General features: G+C 42.2%; 1 protein-coding gene and 1 pseudogene across 16 annotated transcripts in view; one reads left to right on the top strand and one right to left on the bottom strand.

Annotated features, from left to right (window-relative positions):
- Window positions 1-24,269, top strand: part of EIF4G3 (eukaryotic translation initiation factor 4 gamma 3) — a 355,974-nt gene that overhangs the window by 20,697 nt on the left and 311,008 nt on the right. The window lies entirely within an intron of this gene.
- Window positions 10,820-11,112, bottom strand: LOC130031340 (peptidyl-prolyl cis-trans isomerase A-like; annotated as a pseudogene).

The raw sequence follows: 24,269 nt of genomic DNA, 5'->3' as shown, positions 1-24,269 counted from the left end.
TTTGAAACCAAGCCTTTCCTCCTGTTACTCTTCTGTATATCACCAATAAGAGAGATCATTTGGTATCTATCCTTCCGATTCACTTAATATATCCTCTAGTTCCACTCAGGTTGCTGTTGAATTGCATAATTTCATCATTTAATGCAGCTGCATAGCATTTCTTTATGTGTATATACCATATTTTTAAAATTATCCAGTTGGATCTGTTGTCACATAGATTGATTCCATATCCTAGCTATCATGCTGGGTGCTGAAATGAATACTGGTTTGCACATGTCATTTTGGGTGAATGTTTTTGTGTCCTCTAGGGTAGATACCAAAAGTGGAATTGCTGGGTCATATGGCCGCTCTATTTTTACTTTTTCTGAGAAACCTCCATACTGTTTTCTCTGGTGGTTAAAATGAACTAATTTTAGGCTTAAAGAAAACTTGACAAAAAAAACAGAAGCATGGCTTTGTATTTCTCACACCCTTCCACTAACATTTTACATAACTACGAAGAACAGGAAATTAACATAGATGGAATAGTACCAATAACTACATTATTAAAGAGGGTTTACCAGTATTTCCACTAATGTCCTTTTTCTGTTCCAGGATTCCACATTAGATTTAGTTGTTGTTTCTCTATAGTCTCTTCTACCTTGTATTTGAGCCTCAGTCACTCTTTGATGATTTTTTTGGGGGGGTTTTGTTTAGTTTTGTTTTTGCTACTCCTGGCTATGCTCAGGGTTTATTCCTGGCTCAGCACTCAAACATCTCTCCTAGTGGAGCTTGGGGGACCATATATAGTACCAGGAATGAAACCTGGGTTGGCAGTGTGCAAGGCAAATACTACCTTTTGTCCTATTACTCTGGCTTCTATCTTTGATGATTGTGACACTTAAGGTTGCTAGTCACAACTATTTTATAGACTGTTCATCAGTTTATCCATCACAAGCATGGTGAATATTTCTTAATCCCACTGGACTTTTTAAAATTTGTTTCTAATTTTTGGGCCACACTTGGCAATGGTCAGGGACTACTCCTGACTCTGGCTTTGTGAGCAAGGGGTCACTCCTGGCAGTGCCTGGGGACTATAGTTAGCAGTGGGGATTTGCCCTATATAAAGCAAGTGCTTTACCCCTTATACTGTCTTTGGACCACATGTGGCCATGCTCAAGGGTCACTCCTGACGGTGCTTTAGGAATACTATGCATATGGTGTGTTGGGGATCACCCAGGGTCAGCCACCTGCAAGGTAAGCAGTTTAACCCCCTCTATACTTTATTTTTGGGCCCTCAGTGAAATTTAGAAATAAACCATCAGCCCACAAAAGATACACACACAGGAATGCCAAGGAGGAGTCTCTGTATGCTCAGGGAAGGTAGCATTATGACAGGAAGCAGAGTGATTATGGAGGTCAGGCTAAGCTGTCTTCTGGAAAGAAAGATTGTACTGAGGATTGAATGTGTTGCACCCTACTGCAGATCTAAGAGAACGATGACTATTAAACAGGGGCCAGAACGGTAGTCCAGTGTTGAGGGGATTTGCCTCGCACACAGCCAACCTGGGTTCGATCACTGACACCCCGTAGAGTCCCCCGAGCACTGCCTGGAGAGTGCAGAGAAAGGAGTCAGACCTGAGTACTGCTGGGTGTGGTTTACATACCAAAACCAAAAACATTAAAAGAGATGCAAATGAATTTAACTGGGGAAAGACAAAGGGCTAAGTGATCCAATTCTAAGCTTTATCTTTATTAATGAAGAAAATTAAATCTTGAGGTTATATTAAAAAAGAATACCAAAATGTATTTCTTCTCTTCATGCCAGAAAGTTTCTGATATAGAAATGGTGACAATTACTTTGATTAGTTGGTTAAGTTGGTTTCTGCAGGTCTTTCGCTGAAGTGTTACTAGCTTTCTTTTTCCAGTTGATTAGAACTGTTTGTAATTGATTAGGATCTTGTGGAAGACTTTGCATATATTGTTTCTCTTCAGACTGTTCCCTGCTAATTTCAGTAACTGGTAGATATTACATGTACATTTATTCAGTTTATGATTATCAACCCGCTCCCCTCCAAGGGACCCCGGTGAGGAACAGCCAGGCGCAGGGGCAGGAGACTGACTGCACTGGTCTCGTCCGGGAGCTGCATTTTGTAGTCTCTGAGTCTTGGCCGCTGATGGGATTACACGGCGCCAGGGGGCCAGGTGGTGGGTGTGACCCCCGCCTACTGGAATTTGGAGGATCTGGGTGGAGGATGCTCGACTCCAATTCGAGTAGGCTTGGAGGTCTTGGCCGCGGAACCCGCGTGGCTTTGTCCCTCTGCCAGTACCTTCATGTGTGCGGAGAGTGGTCTCAGCATGGTGGTGGCTGGTCCTGGAGGTCTTCGGCTGCCGGAGCCCTGGTCGGGGTGGGGAGAAAAGCTCAACCCGCTCCCCTCCAAGGGACCCCGGTGAGGAACAGCCAGGCGCAGGGGCAGGAGACTGACTGCCCCCCCCTACCACTGTGCTATTGCAAAAATTATTTTTTTGGAGTCGAGCATCCTCCACCCAGATCCTCCAAATTCCAGTAGGCGGGGGTCACACCCACCACCTGGCCCCCTGGCGCCGTGTAATCCCATCAGCGGCCAAGACTCAGAGACTACAAAATGCAGCTCCCGGAACCGCGCGGCCGCATTTGCGGCCGCGCGACATCTTATCAGAACATCTGGACAAACTTGCAGGCTATCGAATATAGCCTGCCCACAGGGCAGAGTCTGGCAAACTCCCCGTGGTGCACCAAATATGCCAAATACCAGTAACAATGATGGGTCTCATTCTCCTAAAAAGCCTTGAATATAATCTCAGGGCTAGGATGAAAGAGACGTTACTGGGGCCTGCTCGAGGTAATCGACGATTAACAGGATGATGAATGAATGAATGAATGAATGATTATCAAGTTGGATTTTTGTGTTTCTTTGCTTCTGTGTTTTGTTTGCCTGTTTTAGGGCTACACCTGGTAGTGCTGGGGACCATTCCCAACTGGGAAACAGTGCCATTCTGGGGATGGAATGTCGGCCACCTGCATACAGGCAGACAATCCCTTGAGCTTCCTGTTCGCCTTGCTCCTGTATTTATTAATTGAAAACCTTCTGTGAGGAGAAATTCTCTTTTGCATTTATATATGTATATATTGATTATATCAAGAAAGTTAAAGGTAGACTCCCTGGCACCACATATGGTACCACCAGAAGTAATCCCTGGGCACAGAGCCAGGAGGTAACCTTGTGGGTATGGGTCCAGAAACCAAAAAGGGAAGTTAAAGACTTGAGCATTCATTTTTGACGAAACACAAAAAAGAATTAAGTTGGGTCCATAAGACTTTGAAATGGGAAAATGATGATGTATAGAGGTATGTGTTTGTTCTTTGGGCCGTACCTAGTAGTGCTTGGGGATTTAGGTTTTTTTGGGGTAGGGTTGGGCCACACCTGGCAATTTTGGCTCTGTGCTCAGAAGTGATCCCTGGCAGTGCTTAGGGGACTATATGTGGTGGTGATCCTGGGGGTGATCCAGGACAGCCACATCTAAGTACCTTACCTCTTATACTATCTCTCTGGCCCTTGGGGATTTAATTTTAATATCATGTTTTGAGATAGCGGGCAGATAAATTTGATTTAGGACATAATGGATAGGAAGGAAATAGAGTATTTTATTCAACATATTGAGATAACTGAAGATGTTTAGAAATAGGTTAATGGAAATCAGATGAGCAGAAAGGACTTTAGAAATAAGTTTAAAAATTAAGAATGTGGAATAAGGGTCAGAGAGGTAGCTCAGGTGATAGAACTTATACCTGGCATGTGGGAAAGAAGCCCTGAAAGGAGGTGTCATTCCCTGAGAATCCCTAGGTACATTCCTTAGCATTGAATTTCAGTCTGGTCCACTTGCTCAAGTACAGCTGGGAGTGACCCCCAGACTCTTGAGCTCTCCCCCATACTTCGAAAATAAAGAATATGGAGTAGAAGGATAAGTGGGGGAGTGAACAGGAAAAAAACAGGTTCCCAGTAATGCATGCAGTGTCTAGGGATTAGATGAGACTGAAGCCGTAGAAAAGAGTAGTTGCTACTTAGAGGAAAGAGAGCTAAGGAAGGTTCTTTTCTCTTTCCAGATTAGGTTCACAGTGGTCTCTATGAGATTGTGAGACATTTCTTTGTCCTTGGGCAACACCCAGAAGTACTCAGGGCTCTGTTGGCTTTGTGAGTCAGTCCTGGTGGTGCATGGGGGACCAGGTTTGTTGTGCCTGCGAGTGAACCCAAGGCCGCCTGCATGCTAAAGCATGTCACTCAGCCCATCGAGTTACCTCACTGGCCTATCATTAGGGAAAATGACATGTAATACTTGTCAGGGATCTTACTGATTGATTGTAGGGACCCATCCCCATTGGTGTTGGGGCAAAAGATGAGGACATGCCAGGCCCACTATTGTTGATGCTTAACTCTGTAGTATGGACCTGAGCGTTTTGTCCTCAGGCTTGGTGGTATGATGCTCAAGGGCCACCAGGACTACACCCTGTGGTGTGTAGGCATCCATACCGTGCCAGGTATTGAAACCAAGGTCTCACATGCTAGGCCTGTGTACTACCACTTGAACTACTTCCTCAGCCAGTTCTTCTTTGGATTTAAACAGAACTCAGCTTGGAAGGTAGCATGGGATTGGAGCTCATGCTTTGCATGCTGGGAATCTGAGATGGATCCCAGGTTCAATTCCCAGCACTGCATAGTGTGTCAGGCACCACCAGGTGTATTCTAAAAACTGAAGAAAACACACACTCTCTCTCTCTCTCTCTCTCTCTCTCTCTCTCTCACACACACACACACACACACACACACACATACACACTCAACTCAGCAACTCAGCCTAAGTGCAATTTAAGGCAGAGTTGGGACTGAAAAGAATGTCTTCCTGTCTTTGTGAGATTACTCTTCAATGGACTTCGGTTTTGGAGTTAAAATTCTATTTTGCTTTTTGGGTCACATCCGGCATTGCACAGGGGTTACTCCTGGCTCATGCACTCAGGAATTACTCGTGGCGGTGCTCGGGGGACCATATAGGATGCTGGGAGTCAAACCCGGGTTGGCTGTGTACAAGGCAAACGCCCTACCCCCTATGCTATTGCTCCAGCCCCAAAATTCTATTTTTTAAAAATTTAATTTAATTTTTTTTTAAATTAGTGAAGCACCATGAGGTACAGTTGTAGACTTACAAACTTTTGTGCTTGGGTTTCAGTTATACAATGATTGAGTACCCATCCGTCCACCAGTATCCATTCTCTACCATCAACGAACCCAGTAGCCCTCCCAACCCCCCCATCCCCCCCATCCTACCCCACCTCTGTGGAAGGGCATTCCCTTTTGCTCTCTCTTTCCTTTAGGGTGTTGTGGTTTGCAGTAGAGGTATTGAGTGGCCATCGTGTTTGGTCTATAGTTTACTTTCAGCACACATTTCGCATTCCGAGCGAATCCTCCAGACACCCTTTACTTGGTGTTCCCTTCTCTATCTGAGCTGCCTTTTACCCCAGCATCTGCTTCCAGCTTCCAAGCCGTGGAGCAGACCCCCTGGCACTTATCTCAACAATTCTTGGGTGTTTGTCTCCCATTCTGTTACTTTATATTCCCCAGATGAGTACAGTTGGGAGTTAAAATTTTAGATGGGTACTTTATTTGATTTCTATAATATTTTATCATAAAACATTAAGATAACGCTGTTGGTTGCTCAGAGGTTGTTACTGGGTTTTAACAACATTTTTTGAAATAATTAAATGATTTAATCTCCTCCTTTTCCCTTTTGTTTCTCTGTTGACCCGGGGTTCCACACTTGGTTGTGGTGCTTACTGGGAGTTGCACACTTTTATTGTAGTGTGTGTACAGTGCTCTTCAGTTGTGGTAGCTGTATGTATCTTTTTGTTGTTTTGGGGCCACACCTGGCGATGCTCAGGACTGACTCCTGGCTCTGCACTCAGGAATCACTTCAGTTGGTACTTAGGGGGCCATACGGGATGCCAGGAATCAAATCTGGGTCAGCTGTGTTCAGGGTACGCACCCTATCCATTGTGCTATCACTCGGGCCCTGCATGCATCTTTTGGTGGTAGACCTCTGAGGGGGTCACCACACTTGGTTGTAGTGCTCTCATGTGTGCCTCAGGGTGCTCATAGATTTTTGAACAAAATTTTGGGGCCAGGGATTAAAGTCTGACTTAATGCTTATGTATACTTCAGTTTGGTACTTGCTGGGAATCATACACTTAAATTGTGGGCTTGTACTTACTTGATTGTAATGTACTAGAGATCACTGGTGTAACACTTAATGCATATAATGTGATGTCGAATAACAAACTTGCTTCCACATACTGCAAGGCAGGAAGTTTGCCACCAAACTGTCTCCTGTATCCTTTTTGTTTTGTTTTGTTTTGGAATCACACCTGTTTGTGGTTATAAACTACTGCCGATTCACTTCTCCAGGGTTATTCTGGGCAGTGATTTGGGGTGCCATGCAGTGCCCTGAGGTGCTTGGGAGGCCACAGTGTTCCAGGAATCAAACTCAGGGGTCAAATGTTCCAGCCTTTTAAGCTATCTTCATAGTTCATTGACAACATTTTGTGAATTTTTAAAAGCCCTATTCTTTTTGCTGGAAGCACTTTTTTCTGGTAATAGTCCTAAGAGACCCAGATTATTGCATTTAGTCATAATCCTAGTTATACAAATGGGTTTTAATGTTTTTTTCAGGCACTTGTATTAATTATGTGTTGTGTAAAGAGATTATTCGCTGTGATTTAGGACCTATAGCTAAATCTGGTACTCCTCAACCTTTAGTAAGAAAAATGGGTCTTGCTGACAATAGGTGGTTTTGCAGCCCTCTGAAACTGGACAGTTTATTTAGCAACATACACAATAGCAGCTGTCTTTACTTTCTCTGTTGTTTGAAGTATAATGAAATTGCTTCTCACAGTTGCCTGACTGCTGACTCATCTTCTATTCCCAAACCTAATAGCCAGCTTTATTTAATGGTGGGAATGAGAATAAAAAAAGAACCAGAGTTTTAGAATGCCAGGGTCGGAATGACTGAAAGAAATCTTTTAATTTGCTTCTCAGATGACTTCGGTTATCATAAAGAAATGTCAGTGGGTCAGAGATGGCAGAGTACATTTCTCACATATATGGTGCCCTGGATTCTATCGCTGGCAACATAAAATTTTTTATATCCAGGAGTCTGTGATGTACTTTTTGGGGATGGAGCGAGGCAGTGGAGAGAGAGAAAGTGAGTGAGAGAGAGAGAGAAAGAGAGAGAGAGAGAGATATCTCACTTGCAGAAATAAAAATTGCAAAGATTAAATTGATACATTTGTGTCATAGACAATATATGAAAACTTTGTGTGACTTTTTTTGGCTTTTTGGGTCACACCCAGTGATTCTCAGGGGTTACCCCTAGCTCTGCACTCAGTAATTACTCCTGGTGGTGCTTGGGGTATCATATAGGATGTCGGGGATCAAACCTGGGTCAGCCATTTGGCAAGGCAAGCACTCAACCTGTTGTACTATTTGTCCGGCCCCAATATGTGAAAACTTTTAACACAAAACTTGTTCTCAGATTTTGTCTGTCTTGGGCCTTTGGGACTGTACCTAGTGGTACTCAAGTCTCTTCTAGCCCATGCTTGTAGGATTGCTCCTAGTGTTGCTGCAGGGACCTTGCAGTACCAGGCATTATAGCCAGGGCTTTGACAGGCAAAGCACTTACTTTTCCGCACTGTCTTTCATATTTTTTTTTCCCAACTCCTTTACACTGTTCCTGGAATGTAACTCAGTAGTAGAGCACTTGCCTTACGTGTGTTAGACCCTGGGTTCAGTTCCTGGCCATGTCCCCCCTCCCCCATTCAAAAAAGGAGTTACTCTTATACACCATTAAAAATTATGGACGAAGGCGAGAGAGGTAGTACAGTAGATAAAGTGCTTGCCTCGGATATGGCTGGCCTGAGTTTTATTCTCAGCACCACATCTTGCCTATAAGTACCACCAGGAGTGATTCCTGACCACAGAACTAGGAGTAAACCCTGACCACAGTCAGTTATGACCTCAAAACAAAAATTATTGAGAAATTTCAGGGAGCCTTCGCTGTGTGGGATAGATCTGTTATATGTACATAAGTTAGATAATGAAATAATTTATAAAACTAAAAAACAAATCCCATTTTATATTACTATAATTTGCAAAATAAAAACATTTTCTAAAACAGCAAATGAAAAAGTAGGGTAAATCATTTGCCTGCTTGGCAGCCAACTTGGTTTTAATTACTGGTCTGAGTATTGCCAGGAGTGAGCCAGGAGTAAGCTTTGAGCATTGCTGGGTGTGGCCCAACTTCTACCCCCACACAAATGAAAGTGACATTTTCTATTCTTGCAAATCACTTTGCAAAATAGAATCCAAAGATAACTGGATTCTCATTCTCCAGCATTCATTTTGCTCTACATTTCGAGAAAACCTAGTCTTAGATACAAGGAGGTAGGGGAGTATTTTAATTTAATTTAACTGGGGGAGTTGGGCCATATCCATTAATTCTCAGAATCACTCCTGGTGGTGCTTGGGGGACCATATTATGCTGTGCCAGGGATTGAACCCAGTGCGTCTCCATGCAGGATAAGCATCATAACCCCTGTACTGTTGGAAGTGTTATTTTATGGTTTTTTTTGGTCTGGAGTTCATGGAAGGGAAGCATTTACAGCTGTACTGTCTCTCTACTCTGTTCCCCCAATATTGCACTTAAAATGTATCTTTTATCCAGGTATGATTTTGTAACATCATTACCATGTATCAGTTTAGAACATAGAGGTTTGTTAAGTTATGCATAGTTTTTAAAATGTTGATAGATTTATTATATAGTATTAAAAAGAAAAATCAGGGCTAAAGAGATGGTATAAAGATTAAATCACATACAAGGCAAACGACTGATCTTTAGCACTTTGGAGCCTCCCAAGCAAAAACCCCCAAATAAATAAATTCTAAAAGTGAAAATCGTATTGGCTCATATGGCTACTCATTGCTTAAGAAAAATCCTTCGGGAAGTTGAGCGTTATGGTAGATAATAGCTCAATTGTGATTTATGAATGTTTGAAGCATAACTGAAGTTAGATTAGGAACCAGTCTTTGGGTTGGAGGGAAATGGATTTCATTTTTATAAAGAAGCTCTTTGTTGAAGGTTTCAAAAAGGGGGCATTTTACTATTGTCCTTGTTCCATTTCCTAGAGTTAACAGGTTTGATTAATTCTGTCTAAAGAATATAGGCCCAGAAAATATTTGGCATATTCAGATAAATTTGTTAACCCAAAGGAATTTCTATGATGGGTTGTGTAGGCGTACTTTTGAATATGACTGACCTCTCTTTGTGAATACTTGGTTCTATGATAGTGCTGGGAGTCCTTAGAATCTTTTCAGATTTTTATCACTCCATCTTCCAGTTTGAAGGTGAACTTCAGATATGTCCCAATAGGATCCTGGATCATGGTTTTACTTACGGAATTGCTTTTAGTTCGCTCCCAGACTCTGCAACTGCCTTTCTTTGTTTGAAAAGTCTGATTTTGCTAAACTGAATATAGGATGAGACAGAAACTAGAACTTACCTCTTGAAGTGGATGTATGAAGTGTTTTAACCTTAGATTTTGCATTTTTGTGCTCCTGAGCAGTATATGTGAGTATTTTGAGATGATTTCAAGAGATTTCCAAGGATTTCTTTAAAATCAGCTTTTTTGTGGAGGGAGAAGGGAGACTACACCTGCCAGTGCTGTGGGTATGGAAATCATGAGAAGTGGCAGCGATCAAACCAGAATTCCTGCATGCAAAGTGTACTCTCTGACCCTTGAAACTATTCCCCTGACCCCTTGGAATTGGACTCCCCACATGTATTTATTTATTTATTTATTATTTATTTATTTATTGGCAGCATCCAGTGTTGCCTAGCGGTTTCTCCCTGCTCTGTGCAGAGGATGGAAGGGATGCTCCTGGCAGTTCTTGGGGCCATGCAGTGCTGGGGATCAATCGCAGCGCTCCTGTCTACACATTCTATGCTTTAGCCCCTTGAGCTTTGCCCTTTGAGATTGATCCTGAAATCAGCCATTTAAAATTTTTTCTTTTCAGAGTATAGTGTAAGGAAGTGTCCCCTGAACACTAAAGGGTGTGACTCAAATACTCAGTACCCCTCAAAATAAAAACATGTAGAAACAGCTATTGTTAAGAAAAGCTTGAGTATATTTTAGGTCAGTTTTCTCAATTGGGTGTTTCTGCTCCCTGGGGAACGCTGGAATAATCCAGGCAATGTTGGTAGCTGTGGGTACAGCTGTGGGGGCACACTTGCTTTCTGTTTGCTTAAAGACGGTAGAATTTCAGGGAGGTTCTGAAAAGGGACTGGTAGGCCAAATAAGTTTGGAACCCTCTTGCTTAGGTGATAGCTGGTGAATGTATCATTTCACTCTTATTTTGAATATGATTTGGTCCTTTGGAATAAAATATGCAGATATAGATAAGTAAAAGTTATTTGAGTGTGAGCTTATTGGAAAGACTCCAGTCCTTGTGCTTCTGCTATACTGATAGTTATAGGTCCTAGCAAGAATTTAATGGACAGTTTTTTAAATTTCATAATCAGAAACAACTCTGAGTCCAGCTAGAGTTGGAGGGGGCAGGATAGGAAAATATGGAACTGAAAGAACTGCAGGGATAGCCCAAGGAACAGAGGACATGTTGAGCACATGGGCAGAAGGGGCTCTCTCTTCACAGGTTCCCCCAGAAGGTTGGGCTAATGGTTGAAAGAGAAGCCAGAGCCATTAGACTTGTCCACGGTCGGAAATAGTTACCTTCTTTGTGTTCTTGCCATTCCTGGACCCAGAACGCGCCATGGCTTCGCTAGTATTCATGCCATGTGCTTGCCATCCAACTCCTCAGTCTTGGCAGTGCAGTTGAAAAGCTGCCAGCTGTTTGTGTTGACTCCAGCATTTTCCATGGACAAGATGCCAGGACTTGTGTGTGTCAGGATGAAATGCTCTTCCTAAAGCTTCTCCCTGTAGATGAATTTGCTGCCGGTGCCATTGAGGCAAGTGAAGTTCCCACTGTGGCACATAAATTCTGGGATAATTTTGTGGAAGCAGGAACCTTTATAGACAGTACTCAGCACAAAAACTTTCTGCTATCTTTGGAACTTTGCAGACGAGGTCCAAAGGCTTGCCACTGACAGCATTGTCGAACAGAGAATGTGAACTGGTGACCATGGCTGCAGGACACAGGAAATTAGACACTGGTGGTGTCTACAAGGCCTGATGAATTTTTTATAAATGGAAATTTTCTTGAAAATATATTATTCTTCTGCTCAGTTGTTGGGGAAAATATCAATATAATTATTTTTAATTTTATTTATTTTGTCTCCCAAGTAGTAAAGGACCAGGTGGCCACTGTTGGGTATACTTGGCTGAGTGCTGCATTGGCAGCAGTGCCAGAAGTCATTCCCTTGGCCTTTGAGTGCCATGTGTGCTCTCAACTTTATTTATAAGAAAGTAGGGCTGGAGCAGCTGTGCAGTGGGTAGGGCACTTGCCTTACACACTGTTGTCCCGTGTTTGATCTCCAGCACCCCACATGGTCCTTTGGGCACCACCAGGAGTGATCCCTGAGAGCAGAATCAGGAGTAAACCCTGGCCCCCTAAAGCAAACCAAAGAAAACAGCCTGCCCCAAAGTAGCAAAAAAATCAAAGTAATCTTATAGTATGAAATGAAGAAGGAGAGTAGAAAGTTATTGGGGAGTCCAATTCTCATTGGAGGAGGAATATTGGTATTTGATGTGCATGAGTTAATTTTACTCAGTTTTGTATTTTGAATCACATCTGGTGGTGTTTAGGGATTTTCCTGGCACTGTGCTCAGGCATCATTCCTGGTGAAAATTGGGGACCATATGGGATGCCCGGGATCAAATCCACATCAGCTGCATGCAAGGCAAGTGCCTTACCCATTATCTCTGCAGCCCTAATGTGTATATTTTTCTTTAAAAAAAGAAAAAGAATCTAAATAACTAAATGTTTTTATTTTATATGTATATATATGTTTTTCTATATATATTTTTTTCTTTTTGGGTCACACCTGGCGATGCACAGGGGTTACTCCTGGCTCTGCACTCAGGAATTACTCCTGGGGATTCCCCGGGGACCATATGGGATGCTGGGAATCGAACCCGGGTCGATGCAAGCCTTACACGCTGTACTGTTGCTCCATCCCCTAAATATGTTTTTAAAAGAGAGAAAACAGTTTAGAGGCTGTTGACATACATCATTGATGTAACTTGAAGTTTAGCTTTAATTGAAGTTTTTTCTTCTTTTTTTTAAAAAATTTTTATTAGACACCATGAGGTACAGTTGTAAACTTACAAATTTTGTGCTTGGGTTTCAGTTATACAGTGATCAAATACCCATCCCTCCACCAGTGCCCATTTCCCACCACCACGGGTCCCAGTATCCCTCCCACCCCCCATCCCCTCCATCCCATCCTGCCTCTGTGGCAGGGCATTCCCTTTTGTTCTCTCTCTCCTTTTGGGTGTTGTGGTTTGCAAAAGAGGCATTGAATGGAGTACTATGTAGCGGTTAGAAAAAAATGAAGTCATGAAATTTACATACAAGTGGTACTACATGGAAGGTATCATGTTAAGCGAAATGAGTCAGAAAGAGAGGGATAGACACAGAAAGATTGCATTCATTTGGGAAACATAAAGTAACAAAATAGGAGACTAACACTGAAGCTTTCTTTTTTCAAGTCTCAAATCAAGTCTCAATCAAGTAAAATTTTGATTGGTTTACACCAGTATTTCCTAGCCTTTTTCTGTCCATAGCCCCCTCTGACCTTGTTTTGTCCTCTTACCCACTTGTGATACCCTGGGGACCCATAGAGGGCCATCTGTCCACTGGGTGAGAGATTAACTATGCTCCTTGAATTTCCAGAGTATAGTTTCATCTCTCTCTTAGCCTCATCTCACCGAGCACTCACCCAGTGCCATTGCCTCTGCTTTACACTTTCTTTCTGTTGTCCCCATTTCCCACCTCATGTGACTATAAGTTTTTGGTTGTCTGTTATTTTTTATTGTGATTTGTTTATTCACATGTTTTACATATGAGAAAGGCTATCCTGTAACTGTTTTTCACTTGATGATATATTTCTTCTTGCATGAACTCCACAGGTTCCATCCACGTTGTTAAAAAAGGCAAGATTTTTATCTTTTAAATATCTGAGTAGTTTCAAATATTAGAATTCTACTGAGTATATGTTCCACATTTTTTTTTACGTAGCAATTCTCTGGATGAGAATTTCATATTGTTGCTGTGACTTAGCAGTTGTGAATAATGCTGCTATGAACATATGGGTGCTGATATATTTTAAATTAGTGTTTTTATATTTATAGATAAATATTTAGGAGTGCTATTGCTTGGTTTTATGTTATTAATCGTTTTGTTTTTAGAGGAAAAAATAATATTTTTCATTAGAGGTTGCAGAGATTTCTCTTCAGCAACTATACAAAAATTTATTTTTTTCTCAAACCGTGGCCAACATACATGCTTTTTGTTTCGGTTTTGGGGTCACTCTTGAGAGTGTTTGGGACACTGAATCCATGCTTCCTGCATTGCACAGCAGGCCCTTCAGTTCTTTGAGCCATTTTCACTATGTGAGCTTCCTCACTCTCTTACTTTCATGCTCTCTCACTATCATATTTTTGGACTTCACTTGGAGGAGTTCAGGGGTTACTCCTGCATCTGGGTTATGGGCATGCGGGAGCAGCCCCTGGTAGTGCTTAGGGGACTCTGCAGTGCTGGAAATTAAATCTTGGCCTCCAGCATGCAGCACATAATAAGTTGTCCCTAAGAGTGATGGATCTCTCTGGCCGTAGCTTTCATCTTTTCATTTTTTTGGTTTTGTTTTGGGGCCACATTTGGCAGGGTGGATTATAGTTTAAGGGCTATTCCTGTTTCTATGCACAGGGATCACCACTGACCATGCTCAGTGGACTACTATACTTGGTGCTGGTGATTCAGCTGGAGTTGGCTGCATTCAAGGCAAGCACCGTACTTTCTTCAGACTCTTACACCCTTTTTTGATCTAGACCATTCTCAGATCTGAGTTGATGATTTGCATTTTCCTTATAACTGAAGTTGAGACTTTTTCCTGTTCCTCTTGGTCATCTGTATGTCTTTGGAGAAGTATCTTTCAGATCTTCTGCCCATGTTTGGATTGCTTATATTGCTTTTGGTTGTGCGAATTCGTTATGGTGTTAGGATGTTAGGAGGTTATGTCTAGTGTATGATCGCACAGTGAGTAGGTTTTAAATTTCATTATTGAAAGCTTTTTAGTTTGATGTGGTCCTCTTTGTTTATTTTCATTTTTGTTTTCTTTGCCATTTGTTTTTCATTTTTTATAATTTTATTTGTTGAATCACCACAGGGCCTGGAGCGATAGCACAGCGGGTAAGGCTTTTGCCTTGCACGCAGCCAACATGGCCGACCCGAGTTCGATTCCTCCGCCCCTCTCGGAGAGCCCGGCAAGCTACCGAGAGTATCTCGCCCGCACGGCAGAGCCTGGCAAGCTACCTGTGACGTATTCGATATGCCAAACACAGTAACAACAAGTCCCACGATGGAGATGTTAATGGGCCTACTAGAGCAAATTGATTGAATCACCGTGAGAGCAGTTACAAAGCTTTCAGGTTTAAGTCTTGGTCATACAATGAAACACCCGTACCTTCACCAGTGCCCATTCTCCACCACCAAAAACCCCAGTATCTCCCCATCCCACACCCTCCCCCTACCTGTGGGGCAGATGATTTCCACATTACTCTCTACTTTGATCACATTCAATATTTTGACACCAGACCCACCATTATTATTTGGGATTTTACCCCAACACTCAGATCTGCTGAAAAGGCAACAGTAGACAATTTATTTTCTATTGCTGGTTAAGAATAACATAACGAAGTCGCGTGGCTGCAGTAGGGCCGCGTGATTTTGAAATTCTGAAATTTTAACACTTAAATCTGGAGGGATTTCTGCTAAAACCTGCTAGGTTCTGAGATTTGTTCCTGAGTCTCTTGGATCATGACTGTTAAGCAGCTTGATCAGGAGCAAGAAAGGCCGTTCATGGGTGGCGACTTGGGGTCTCGTTGGGGTGGGGAGGGAAGGGCCGGCTCCACCCCCATCCTGTGAGGACCCACGTGTCTCATCACAGTGGGCCCAAACCTGACTGTCCAATGGCCTCTGGAGGATGGTGGCCACCGAGCCGCCTAGGGGGAGCAGGCGGAGGGACACCACCCTTTCCCCCCTGGCGTGGCCCAGTGACAGTAACCTACTGCGGAGTCCGGACGCATTTCTGCCAAAAGCCACTGGGTTTCGAGATGTTTCTGCGTCTCTGGGATCATGGCCATTAAGCAGTTCCATCAGGAACCAGAGAGGCCATGCCTCCAATTATATAGCTGAGCCGGAGTTGGTTTGTGGGTGTGTTTTCCACATACCTAACTTTTGGCCGTTTACTTTCTTGGTAAACTTTGCCCCAAGTTTTAGGGGTCTGGCCAAAGGCACAGCAGCAATTTTGGGGTATCTGGAAGTCTGAAGGCGCCATCAGGCTGCTGATGCACTCGCCTCACAGGTACAGATTGACCTGCTGGCGGCACCAGACCCCATCCTTTGCCATTTGTATTGTGACTCAAAGACATCTCCGTTGTAGGTTCAATGAGTTCATTGCCAATGTTCTTATTTCAATTTTGTTTATGGTCTTGGTCCCAACATTTAACTCTCGAATTCATTTTAAGTTAATTTTTGTAGACCTTTTTCTTTTTTTTTTTGTTTTGCATGTGGTTTTTTCATGTTTCTAGCACTATTTAAGAAGTTTTTCTTTCTCCATTGTATGGTCTTGGTGCCATATTGTAATTTAAATATATGTATGTTGATTGATTTGTAGAATCAGGTCTTTTCCATTGACTGTGTCTGTTTCTGTTCTAATATATTGTCTTGATTATCCTTGGACTGTAGTATAGTTTGAATTCATAGAGAAGATACTGCTAACTTTTGCTTGATTTTTTTTTTGCAGGGTTACTTTTGTCTGTTGGGGGTCTTCTGTATTTTCACACAGATTTTAAAATATTTCTTCTATTCCTATGAAAAATGGCATTGACTTTGAAATGGCATTGATTGTGTTGAATCTGTAGGTTGCTTTAGGTAACATGATCATTTTACCGTGCATTCCATAAACTGACATTGCCTTCTAGTTTTCATTGTAAAGGTAACTTTGACCTTCTTCACTGAGTTTATTCCCAGGTACTTCTGTCCTTTTAAGAGAGATTGTCAGTGGGATATTTCTGTTTTATTTATCTTTCTGTTAATTTATTGTTCATGTACAGATACACAATGAAGTTTTATATATTGGTTTTGTATCCTGTCTCTCCTTTTTTTTTTTTTTCTTTCTGGGTCATACCTGGCTATGCTCAGGGTTACTCTTGGCAGTGCTCAGGGGAGCATATGGGATGCTGAGAATTGAACCCTGGTTGACTGCATATAAGGCAAACACCCTCTTTTCAGGACTATCACTGCAACCCCATGGATTTGTACTCTACCCCTTTACCATACAAATTTATTATTTCTAGTTGTTTTTAGTAGAGTCTGGGACTTCAGTAGTATGTTACATGTCATCTGCAAATAGTATGTTTTACTTATTTTGAGTATAGGTTTTTAAAATTTTTCTTGCTGCCTAATTGCTTTGTTTTAGACTTCCAAAACTACATTGCACAGTAGTCAAGTCAAAGGTGTCATCCTTGTCTTTTTCTGTTTTCTCTTTTTTTTGGGGAGTGGGGTCACACCAAACTCAGCTAGGGTCTGCTCTTGACTCTGTGCTCAGGAGTAACTTTTGTCTGGGCTCTGGGGACCACATGGGATGCCAGGGATCAAGCCCGAATTGGCCATAATGCAATCAAGTGCCTTCCCCGATGTGTTATCTCTCTGTCCCCCTCATCTTTTCTTGAGATTTCAAAGCCTTTATAAAACAAGGAATCTTCAGATTTTCTCAGATACTGTTTTGTGCAATTTGTAGATCTATTTATCAAGTGGTATTCATTTTATCTGTCGCTGAAATCTCTTTTTTTTTTGCCTTTTGGGTCACACCGACAATGAACAGGGGTCACTCCTGGCTCTGCACTCAGGAATTACCCCTGGTGGTGCTCAGGGGACCATATGAGATGCTGGGAATTGAATCCGGGTCAGCCGTGTGCAAGGCAAACGCCCTAACCGCTGTGCTATCTATTGCTCTAGCCCAACTTTGATTTTTCCAATATTTTGAAGAATGAGAAATATTTGCTAACATTTGAGTCATTGAATAAAAATTAATTTACATTTTATTAGACTTGGGTGCCCTTAATAAAAGCATTTCTTTTTTTTTAAATTGGAAGAAAAATGCTATTTTAGCATAATTTCAGGGAAGTTATAATGCTATGCAGTCTTAACTGCTCACTGGAAGCAGTGAGCCCCTTACACACAAAAGTAGTGGGGGATGGAGAACTGGGCCACAGAGATGTTCAGAGACTATTTATAGCTTACTGCTCAGGAATGATCCCTGGAGTGCTTGCAAGGGACCAAGTGTGATGCCAAGGATTTGAACCAGGGTCAGTTGCATGCCAGGCAAATACCTTACCTCCTGTCCTATCTCTCTTGCCTAGTACAGATATTTTAATTAGATTTTAAATAGAACTTTTAGGTAAGCAATTAGCCTAGAAAGCTGAAATGATCAATTATGAGTTAATTTGATTATGCATATTATAAAAGGGACTTTAATTAGTGTATTCTTAATTATTTAGACAATACCTTGTCTCAGACTTTGGGTCCGAGTGTTCTTATTGTTGATTTGGAGTCTATTCCTTGTTAGGATTCTTGATTTATAATGAAGAAAGGATGATTTATTTATGTTTTAGTGGCCATGTTCTTTGAGTTATTTTTTAGATTAACATTGAAATACAGCGTTTTGGCAGATGACTTGAAGATGTTCTTTCATTTTGAAATAAGTTCCTTCTCTGACTGGTACAATTATAGTAGTTATTTGCTCCTAAGATTTTTTTAGAACCTAAAATACTTTCCTAGAACTTAAGATTATTTCATTATGATGGCTCATTAGTCATATTGACAAAACTAATGGTCATTGACAGCATTTTAAATCTGTTTTCTGTTATGAAATTAGTTTTGCTAATTCAGGGTATGTGCCTTCCTTTGTGCTAGCCCTGTTAAAATGACTAAGGCATAGTCCTGAGTTTCTGTCTTTTTAGCTTGTTATCTGTTGGCTAAGTAAACTTGATTGTCCTTAGGGCTCTCAATTCTAGCCACTGAGTTTGCATTCCAGCTTGAAAGAAAAAGGTAGAGGATTGAGGTATCTATTCCTTCTCTCCTTCCCTTCATCCCTTCCTCACTTTCTTTCTTGGGTGGCCATATACAAGTAAGGTGGGATTACTACTGAGCCACATCGCTGACCCTGTATTTAATGCTGTTGAATTACTTAGTGGGTGTAAGATAAGAATGTTGAAATAAATTATAGAAATCAACATGAACAAGAAGCATGTCCTCCCGTTGTTCATCGATTTGCTCGAGTGGGCCCAGTAACGTCTCCATTTTGAGACTTGTTGTTACTGTGTTTGGCGTATTGAATACGTCACAGGTAGCTTGCCAGGCTCTGCTGTGCGGGCGAGATACTCTCGGTAGCTTGCCGGGCTCTCCGAGAGGGACGGAGGAATCGAACCTGGCTCGGCCAGGCTGGCTGCGTGCAAGGCAAACACCCTACCGCTGTGCTATCTCTCCAGCCGAACAAGAAGCATAAAAATTTATGAAACAAATTTTGGACCATATTCAGCAATGCTGAGTGGTCACTTCAGACTCTGTGCTCAGAAGTTACCCCTGGCATTGTTTGGGAAACCCAAGGGCTTCATAAAAGCAAGGCACATGACTGACCCCAGTTCAATCCCTGGTGCTGCATATGGTCGCCTGAGCATTGCCATGTGTGATCCCTGTGCACAGAGCCAGGAGTAAGCCCTGAGCCCACTGGATGTGGTCCAAAACAAACAAAAAACAACCCCCAAACCAAACCAGAACAAAAAATACAAAACAACCTTCAGGGTCTAAGAAATGGCTCAGTGTAAGTGTGAAGCTGGGGAAGCCAAGAGTGTGATTGCCAATACTATCTAAAGGCTTTGTGGTTGGAACCTTGAGCAAAACGAAGTGTGCAGTCTCCAGCAAATCTCATTTCAGTTGTGTACAGGCACCATAAGCAGGTGTGAAACCCAGCAAACACAGCTAGGTTTGTAAGCACTACACACCCCCCATATGAGAGAGATCCTTCTGTGTCTGCCCCCTCCTTCCGACTCACTTCACTCAGCATGATACTCTCCAGATATGTCCACATCATAGCAGATCACATGATTTCACTTTTTTCTTTCATTGTGTATGTGTAGTTTCTTTAGCCAGTCCTTTTTTCTGGCCCATGTCTGTCTTTTAAGTGCATCACCATCTTAGCATTGTTGTGGGTTAGCGCAGATAAAATTTTGTACATTTTGGGGCTGGAGAGATAGCACAGTGGATAGGGCGTTTGCCTTGCACGTGGCAGTCCTGGGTTTGATTCCCAGCATCCCATAAGATCCCCTGAGCACCGCCAGGAGTAACTCCTGAGTGCAGAGCCAGGAGTAACCCCTGTGCATTGCCAGGTGTGACCCCAAAAAAGCAAAAACAAAAACAAAAAAAATTTTGTACATCTTGGGGGGTCAGAGAGATAGGTCAAAGGACTGTAGCACATGCTTTGCATTCTCTATTCTCTCTGAGTTTGATTCCTAGGATCCGAAGACCCTCCCACCCTCCACTCCTGCCAGGCACCATGGGAGTAGCCCTTATGTCCTAGCTTTACTGGGCCTGAGCATTGAATCATCAGGCTTGCAAACCCAGGCCCAAGTATCACTGGAAGTGGCCCCTGTAACCTCTGAGCACTGCCTTGTGAGGCCTCTTCCTCCCAAATAAAATTTGTACTGTTACTGAGATTAATAGGGACTACAATGTTTTTCCCATCTCTGGATTGACCTCTAGACCATCTCAAAGTGATTGTCTTACAGCCTTTAGTACTATGCCTTACAGGGCCTGGTTTATAGCTCAGTGATAGCTTACTTGCTCTGCATGTTTGATAGCCTGGGTTTGATCCCTGGCCCCTACCAAATAAAGCATGGTTTACAACTTTTTAATATTTGGTAATTTACCTTTAGGAGAGAATGAGAAGAATCTTAAAGACTTCTTTCAAGAAGAAAAAAGAAAACTGCTTATTAATATAAACAGTAGTTTCTTGATAATATTTTAAAAATTAATTTTGTTATTTGGGCTACAGTAACAAAATTGTAGTGGTGGTGCTCAGGACTTACTCCTAGCTCTGCATTCAGGAATTACTCATAGCAGGACTTAGGAACATATGGGATGGTGGGGATTGAAACCAGGTCAGCCATCTGCAAGACAAATGACCTACCTGTACTATTGCTCCAGTCCCAATTTTATTTATTTTCAGGGTTTTGGGATCATACCAGGGAGTGCTCAGAGCTTACTCCTGGCTCTGTGCTCAGGCATCATTCCAGGCTGTGCTCAGGGGAACCATACATGTGGTGCTGAAAATCAGACCGGGGTCAGCTGCATGTAAGGCAAGCTCCTTAACCCCTGTGCTATCTCCCCAGCCCCTAGAGAATTTTATTTTTAATTTGGATTGGATTATATTACTCTTTTATTTACATTCACATTCCCAATTGTGTTTTCTTTTTGTTTTGGTGACTTTTGGATAACACTGGCAGTGCTTAGGTGTTATTTCTGAATCTGTGCTTAGGGGTCATTTGTAGTGATGCTAGGGGAGCCATATGTGTGTGGTGCTGTAGGTGGACCACATGCAAAGCCAAGTGCCTTATCCCCTGTACCATCTCTCTGGCCCCCAATTGTAGTTTTGCCTTCCATTAAAAAAAATTACACCTGGCAGTGCTCATGGGCTACTCTCTGTTCTGTGCTCAGGGTCACTTTCGGCGGTTGGTGATTCAGAGATCATGCCATGTTGGAAATCAGTCCTGATCCTCCTGCATGCAAAGCATGCTCTTCAGTCTCTCTCTCTCTCCCTCCATGATTTTGCTTTTATACATGATTTTGACTTGTAAAGCTCTAGCCTCTAAAATCATAGTGATTTAGATTGCTGTAGTCTGAATTTGTAACTACTTGAATCTCAGCATTGCTACTAGTGTAAGTGCATTATACATCATTCACATGTATAATGCATGTGTAATGCAAACTGGCAGACTAAGCCCCAGCTGATGTGTTAAATGTTCTGGAAAGAGGTTTTTCACACATTTAAATTGTGTTATTTTCCTTACACAGAAGTGCTCAATATTACTGGCCTGGACAACAGTAATTGAATCACAGCTGAACTTGAATTAGTCCAAACTGAAAATCTGTTGTTTGATCTGGAGGAAATTTTTTTTCGTATGTATCTGCTAACTGCTAAAAGTATTGGAACTTTAGGTGTGTGAAAGCACACTAAATAATAAAATGCTTATATAAAAAGAAGAAAATTTAAATATGTAGCTAATGTTTCAACTAATTTTTAAAAAAAAATTTTTTTTTTATTAGTGAAACACCATGAGGTACAGTTGTAGATTTACAATTTTTTGTGCTTGGGTTTGATTATACAATGATCAGAGACCCATCCCTCCACCAGTGCCCATTTTCCACCACCATGGATAATATCCCCCCCACCCCCATGCCCCCATCCCCCCCTGCCTCTGTGGCAGGGCAATCCCCTGTGTTCTCTCTCTCCTTTTGGGTGTTGTGGTCTGCAAAAGAGGCATTGAGTGGCAAACATGTTCAGTCCATAGTCCACTTTCGACATGCATCTCCCCTCCTGGGAGGGTCCTCCAAACACCCTTTATTTGGTGTTCCCTTCTCTGTCTGAGCTGCCCTTTCCTCTAGAATGCCCGACTGGCCACTAAGCTATGGAGTAATCCTCCTGGTGCTGATCTCAGCTATTCTTGGGTATTAATCTCATATTAGGGCTGGAGCGATAGCATAGCGGGTAGGGCGTTCGCCTTACAAGCGGCCAACATGGCCGACCCGAGTTCGATTCCTCCACCCCTCTCGGAGAGCCCGGCAAGCTACCGAGAGTATTCGATATGCCAGACACAGTAACAACAAAGTCTCCAATGGAGACGTTACTGGGCCCGCTCGAGCAAATCGATGATCAACGGGAGGGCCTTTACTTTACTTTACTTTACATATCCCCCAGATGAATGCAATCTTTCTATGTCTATCCCTCTCTTTCTGACTCATTTCGCTTAGCATGATACTTTCCATGTCGTACCACTTGTATGTAAATTTCATGACTTCATCTTTTCTAAGAGCTACATAGTACTCCATTGTGTAGGTGTACCAAAGTTTCTTTAACCAGTCATCTGTTCTTGGGCATTCAGGTTTCTTCCAGTTTCTACAACTAATTTCTGACATAAAAAATGACATTCTCAGGACCAGAGTGATAGCACAGAGGGCAGTGGGCACTTGATTTGTGTGTGACCAACTGGGTTCAATCCCTGACATCTCTGAGCAAACTAGGAGTGATTTCTGAGTGCAAAGCCAGAAATAACCCCTGAGCACTGCCAGGTGTGCCCCTCCCCCTGCACCCCCCCCTGCAAATGCCATTCTCACGTAGTACTTTCATGATAATAAGTTAACAAAAAGGTGTTATATAGGTTGAAATAGCCTTTTAAAATTATGGTTTCCTATTATATGGGAAGATAGAAGTTATTTGGCTTGTAAAAATGTTTACATCATTGTCCTTTCTCTATCCCAACTGCCTTCTCCCCCAGCTCTTGAGGCAGGATTCCAAGTGTGGACCAGTCCTCCTGACCCTTGTTTTGACTGTCCTTGGGTATTAGTCTCACATTATTTTATTTTTTTCTTTTTGGGTCATACCCGGCAAATGCACAGGGTTTACTCCTGGCTCATGCACTCAGGAATTACTCCTGGCGGTGCTTGGGGGACCATATGGGATGCTGGGAATTGAATCTGGGTCAGCCGCGTGCAAGGTAAATGCCTTACCCTCTGTGCTATCGCTCCAGCCCCTCACATTATGTTTTTTTATATCCCACAAATGAGTGCAATTATTCTGTGTCTGTCCCTCTCCTTATGACTCATTTCACTCAGCATGATATTCTCCATGTCCATCCATTTATAAGTGCGTCTTCTGACTTAATTCTTCCTTCCAACTGCATAGTATTCCACTGTGTAGATGGACTATGTTTCTTTAACCAGTTGACTGTTCTTTGGTACTCAAGTTGTTTCCAGATTCTGGCTATTGTGAATAGTGCTGCAATAAATATAGAAGTGAAGATGGCATTTTTGCTGTGTTTCTAACCCCCTCCCCCACGGTATATTCCCAGAAGTATTATTGCTGGATCATATGAAACCTCAATTTCTGGCATTTCTCCCCATAGGCGGTGGGGAGGGGTGGTGGCGAAAGGGAAACTGGGGACATTATTGGTGGGAAATGGAAGCTAGTGGAGGGATGGGTGTTGGAACTGGAACATGCTGAAGTCTGATCATGAAAAGCTTTGTAACCATCTCATGGTGACTCCAAAAAAAAAGTTTACATGATTATACTTTGAATTTGTTACTATTTATTTTTCAATACAAAGGATATCTAAACTCCTTCTGAAAGGTCTTTATTTTATTATTATTATTATTTTTTTAATGTAGGAATACTGCTATTTATTCAGCCACTGATTAGCCTGATTGAATTGGGCATGAACTCCACCTTATTTTTTTTTCATTTTTTTTATAATTTTATTTATTGAATCACAGTGACAGCAGTTACAAAGCTTTCGGGTTTAAGTCTCAGTCATACAATGAAATACGCGTAGCTTCACCAGTGCCCATTCTCCACCATCAAAAACCCCAGTATACCCCCATCCCACACCCTCCTCCTATCTGTGGGGCAGATGATTTCTACATTATGCTTTCTCTACTTTGATCACATTCAATATTTTGACACCAGACTCACCATTATTATTTGGAATTTTACCCCAAAACTCAGATCTGCTGAAAAGGCAACAGTAGACAATTTGTTTTCTATTGCTGGTTAAGAATAACATATGATGTTGTGCGGCTGCAGTAGTGTCCGTGCGATTTTGAAATTCCAAAATTTTAACAATTAAATCTGGAGGGATT

The sequence above is a fragment of the Sorex fumeus genome, unplaced genomic scaffold (assembly GCF_029834395.1).
Source record: "Sorex fumeus unplaced genomic scaffold, SorFum_2.1 ptg000047l, whole genome shotgun sequence".
Taxonomy (NCBI): domain Eukaryota; kingdom Metazoa; phylum Chordata; class Mammalia; order Eulipotyphla; family Soricidae; genus Sorex; species Sorex fumeus.
This window is presented reverse-complemented; position numbering and strand designations above follow the sequence as displayed.